We start from the raw sequence: 6,000 nt of genomic DNA on the forward strand, positions 1-6,000 counted from the left end.
TTTTATCCGCTACATGCCTTTGTACCGGTAGAAAGAGCGGGACGGGGGACTCTTGATATCTTGTCTAGGTCGGATTCAAACGGGTGGTAGAAGGCTTTCGAAGCCACGTTGGATGTTTTTCATTGAGGTCAAAGAGGAGGCTGAGAGCTGCATGGGGACTGAAGGTCGCCAAGGGCCAATAGGGAGAAGGGGGGAGGGCGAGCATGGTGAGATGGGGATGCCTAGGTGTCTTTGAAGGCAGAGAGAGAGAGAGAGAGAGAGAGAGAGAGAGAGAGAGAGAGAGAGAGAGAGAGAGAGAGAGAGAGAGAGAGAGAGAGAGAGAGAGAGAGAGAGAGAGAGAGAGAGAGAGAGAGAGAGAGAGAGATTTGTTCTCACATTATGGAGAAGATTAACAATAAACTTCTATGTGAAGAGGTGGAAATAGTAACATCAGGGCAATATCTCCTGAACTTGCCAATCGCAATTGATTCCTCAAAGGTGTTAGTGCACTCGACTTTCGTTTCTTTGTGGAATACAATTGCTCTATTGTTAGCTGAATAAATGTGTGTATTTTCTATGTAGACCCAGTAGTAAGGAGGGCCCAATGATTTTAATAAAAAATTGAAATCATCAAACGAGGGGCCAATGATTTTAAATAAAAAACTTAAAGAATCGACGACGAGATACTAGCGGTTTAGCACCATTAAGTGTGAAGGAGAAGGCTAGTCGATGCAGACAAGTAGTATTGGGTGAGGTGGGGGGTGGACAAGGAGGGAGCGCGTAAAGCCAAGGGGTCGTGGCACCATGCATCAAGTAGGTGTAGTCTTTAATTATGCGAGAAGACATGCAAGTTTTTTTATTTTCACGACTACACTTCTGTAGCAACTCATATGATTGCCCGAGTTGTTGTGGGAGTCCGACATTAATCATATGTCAGGAGTGTGTGTGTTCGAGCCATTAGGATAGATTGTCTTTAAGATATGCACCACCGCCATGTGTTGTGATTCGGCCAGATTACTTTAGTCTTCAAGCTCAAGAAATCATATAACTTATAAACTCCTTTAATCTAGCTTGTCCACAAATGACAAGGAAAGCTCTCAAATGCTAGGTACTCTCAACTACTAATTGATTACTTTTTTCTCATTAATGCTTAGGTGGTGCAAGGCTAGAAAAATACATTTTTCCTAACCAGTGAAAATAAGGGCAAACTTGAAAATCTCCCAATTTTTGGTCAAAATTTGAAGCTTTTCCGGTAATTACACTAAAACTTGTGTAAATTTCTCGGTTTTTTAAAGATAGTCTCAAAATCTAACTGGGATTTTACAATTTCATTTGGTTAAAATACACTGAAACCTGGTTATTTTCTAGCATTGCTTAGGCCCTTGGTTGGGGTTGATCACTTATTACTTTGAGACACCATTTTACACTTTGATAAATGGCTACCCATAGGGGAGTGAATGGTAGAGCCCTACGCCAATGGTACAAACCACTATAAACATTACATGGTATGCAATTGGAAGTCATGTTTGAGAGGTTGAAAAAGTGGGCTTCGAAGAATTCCGAAGACTATAGATGGAAATATATTCCAAGTGGAGAATGTAGGTGGAAAGTGCTAGAACAACATATACTAGGTGCCCTTGGCTTGTCGCAAGCACTGATGTGGAATGGTTTCGCCAACACTTGCGACAAGCTGGGGGCATTTTTTTTTTCCATGATTGAAATTGGCTCCAAGTTTGGTTCCATGGGATTAGTCATCATGGGATTTGAGTTTGGTTGTGGGGTTAGTTTGCAACAATGGAAAACCCTCTTGTACTTCTGCAATTTTCTTTTAGTAATAAAGAATGTTTGAAGGGACTTGCTCGATTATTTCATTGCCCGAAAATGCCCACTCACCGATTTGTATAACCCCTTGCGATCCAGTAGCTTCCCCATAATGCTCCATCTACACAACAATATCAAAATGGATATCGAAAAGCTTCCATGAAGATTCATGGAAAAAAAACTTGCTGAAACTACCAATTGTGTTACCTGAGATGTTGTAGCAAACCCCTCTCCCCAGGGATTTAATATTTACGTAATTACCAAAAAATTTGTGTGATCACAATGTCTTATTGACATATTTACACAATCACAATTAACATGATCACAAACAAGCCGGTTTCAGTGACCTGGAAACCCACAAAAAGCCCGCCGGGCTTTTGCATTTTCCCTGTGGGCCGGCCGAGAAAACACTAAAGCCCGGTTAATATATAGAGGGCCCTAATCGGGCCCACAGGGTGTTTTTTGTTGAGCCACCCCCCCCCCCCCCCCCCGCCCCAACACACTGTGTTACTTGCCTACAGGTTCTTAGCATATCAAAAAAAGCTTTACTAAACCACACAATGTTGACATTCTAGATTTATATAGTCCAACACTCTTCTTGGTCTCAAAGTAATGTGGTTAAAATTTACTTACTGCCCTCACTAACCCTACAGTGAAGGCGCTATGGTGGTTTTGTTGTGCCGGACCGCAACACAGGCGGCTACTCATTCTCGGGTCCCCAGGAGGAGCTCTCTCCACTCAGTACTCTCTACACGCTACACGCCATGAGTGATGGCGGCCTTCATTCTTCTATTTAAGACATGAGGGTGCACTCTGCCCCTCACTTAGCCTTGTGTATGTTCTACTTGCGTAAAGTGTAAGGACTGTGTGTTTATTCTTTGCTGGAGCTTGCAACACAAATGACACAGATTGGCCACTAAGCTTGGTATTAAGGGTTTTGTTTCTTTCTTTTTTTGCTTGGGATAATGTAAAAGATATGGCAAGCACTGTCACTTAAAGCTTCGTAAGGCCCAATGTTGGGTTGGCTCTACTTGGCAGTACATGATAAATGGTGGATGGTTGGTAAAGACCACTGTGTGGTTAAGCTTTGCTTGACAGCTAGAGACACTACTGAGGAGTGTTGTTCCTCATTACTTAAGCCTGGTAAGGCCCACTATGTGGGTTGGCTATGTGTGACATTATATGATAAATGGTTGAGTGGTTTAAACACTCTTGGGGCATGGCTATGATCCTGCCTACTGTTTTTTTGGCTGCTCTGTGTAAATTGTTCATTGGTTTGTTTAATTTTATTTGGGGAAACATTAAAAGGGGTTACTGTCACCTAGCTTGTCCATACAATACTCCATTAAATCTATGCATGATTATATGACGAATTGCAGGTGCATACTGTTCAAGAAAATCTTGTGGAGAAAAGGGGGGTCTACCCCGGTGGTTACTGGTTTTTTTGCTAATGATGGCAATACATAACACATGGTTGGCATAACCTTCTGCTTAGCCTAGTAAGAACCAATGTGTGGTTGGATTTTCATAACAAATTGAGGCACTTCTATTGATTATTGTTCCTTGTCGCTTAACCGGGTAAGGCCCACTATGAGGGTTGGTTAGGCTTGATAATATGTGGTAATGGTTGAGTGAGTCAGCACTCTTGCGCTAAGATATGATCCTGCTACCGTTTTTGGTTGTGCTGCATACAATTGAACATTGGTTTGTTTGAGGTTATTGGGGAAGCATTATAAGGGTTTATTGCCGCTTGGCTTGTCAGTGCTATACTCCGGTATTTCTATGATGAACTGTTGATACATACTGGTAATGTTTTTTTTTTTTTGAAAGGAGGGGATTTACCCCAGTGCTTACTGGTTTGGACTTGATAATGGTACTAGTTGTTTTTCCTTAACTTGACACATGGCGCATGAATTACTGGCTAAATGAAAATGTGGGGTTTGGCCTGACGTCATACTGCCTTTTTTGGATAATAGTTGCTCGGGGATGTGTTTGGGGGGGATCCCTTGGCTGCATACTGTTGCTAGACTTGGTTGATTATTGGTTGTTTTTGATGGGGTGATGCTATAAATTTTTAGCATTCACATGATCGGACTTAGTTGGTAAAAAAAAGCCCATAAAGGCATCTATTCCTTTTACTTCATGGTTGAGCATTCGGTCTCGCTAGATGCCGTGTCTACATTAAGGGTTCTCTGCCACTTGGTTTACTCAAGAGATGTATAATGAAGATAAGTGTAACATTTAATGGTCTAAAAACTTATGTGTAACGGAAATTAGCATGAACATAGTGGGCATTTCATTAGAATAGATTCCTAATGAGAATTACAAGAGTGCTTGTGTGGAGAGAGCAACAAAAAGCATAACACCTAGTTAGATAGCATCAACAATACTTTCAAAAGAGAGAGAACTTAAGCTATTGACAATAGTTGAGGACCGGGATTTGCATGGAGCCGGTCCCCCCTCAAAAGGCTTTGTATTATGGTTTTCCTCCCATCAAGAGAGACATTGAACAATACATTTCTTTGTGTTCCTTCAAGACTAGCTAGTGCAATGAAGATGAAAGCTTCATGCACTATGCAAAAACACTTAGTAAACACAACTTTAATTATCCCCGTTCTCAGACCCAAGACCTCACACACCTTCGAAGATGGTGAGAGCTAGCAGGGTATGAGAGTAGATTGAGAGGAAGAAGGAGTATCTTACGAGAAGATGTACCCCATCTCTCCATAATCACTCATATTAGCATAGCTTTGCTTAGTTATTTAGCTTGGTAGAGGAGATGAGCATGCATTGAAGCTTGGCTCTTGGTTGGATTTGCATCCAGAAGCCAAGAGTGTGTCGATGTAGGCTTCTATCTCTGACATGTGTCCCCCTTTCCCTTTTGTGAGAGCTTTAGGTAATTTAATAATTAAACTAAACTCTCATTGGACCCCTTTGCCTCCTGGCCAATAGGAATCAGGCAAGCCATTGGGCTCTGAATGCTCATTGGACCCCTTGGGAGACTGTCCAATAGTCTTCTATGAGACTTAATTCTCATTGGTTCTTTTATTAAATGTTTTTTAAATTAATTAAACTAGATTTACTCTAGTCTAATTCTCATTGGTCCACTCCAAGGCCATCCAATAGAATTGGGCACACCTTGTGGGCATCTGGGCTAGGGAGCTGACATGTGTCCCTCATTCCCTTTGTGTAAAGGGAGCTTGTGTGTGTGTGTGTGTGACTTTCTCTCTCATCCCTAGAAGAAGGGGCTCGCCCCCTCCCATGTAGGGATATGCAAAGACTTTTAGTTCACACACAAAGCATCCAATTTTCCCTAGGGTTGACCTTTGGACACAACCTTTGAATTTTGGAACATTAGCATTTTTGGAAGTCTTAATGGGCTGAACCTTAGGGTCTTTTTAGCCCATTGTTGTACATGGATCTTTTGCAGATGGCCCCCCTTTTGGATCCCTATTTCCCTCCTTTGGATCCCTACTGTGGCCGGTCTGCTAGCTTAACCAATATTCTAGCTTTTTCTCCCATGGCACTTCCCCCACATTAAATGATCAGTTTAATATGAGAAAATCATTTAGGAGAATTAGATATTGATTATTATGACATTCCTCTCTCTTGAAATCATAGTCGTCCTCGACTATGGTGTAGAGAAGATAAAGCATATTCATGAGTCCTTTTCTCAGCGGGTAGAGGATACCTATGTTACCCTACGACATCATTCCACAATGGATGACTAGTCCATTTGGCGCTTGAGAGCCTGAGGCTGGCGCAAGCATGTTTGCACATTAGTCCTAGCAGTCTTCCATAGTAGAGGGACAAGCTCTACTTGGTGTTTGGGAGACGTCGTCTCCGCAAACTTGATCTAAGCATGCATACTACTTCATTTTTGTGCACAATAAAGAAAAAGAGAGTCTTATAAGACAAAAAAACTTTGTTCATTTTTAACATTTTGTACATTTGCTTACTCTTGGGAAGCATTGTAAGCATTGACAAGGTTTAGGTTATCCTTTAATTATATGCCTTGCATCCATCTAGCATCTTCAAAAGGATAATTCTTAAACTTAATAAGATATCGTCGGATAGTCTTACCGCTTCTTAATACCTTGTCTTCATGTCGGAGAATGGGCTCAGGCTGCAGCACCTCCTCTTGGTCCTTGATCTCCGGTGGGTCTTCAATAGTTGGTTCTTGAGGTGGCTCTCCTTTGT

The sequence above is a fragment of the Adiantum capillus-veneris genome, chromosome 22 (genome assembly GCF_014529385.1).
Source record: "Adiantum capillus-veneris isolate H3 chromosome 22, ASM1452938v2, whole genome shotgun sequence".
Lineage (NCBI taxonomy): Eukaryota > Viridiplantae > Streptophyta > Polypodiopsida > Polypodiales > Pteridaceae > Adiantum > Adiantum capillus-veneris.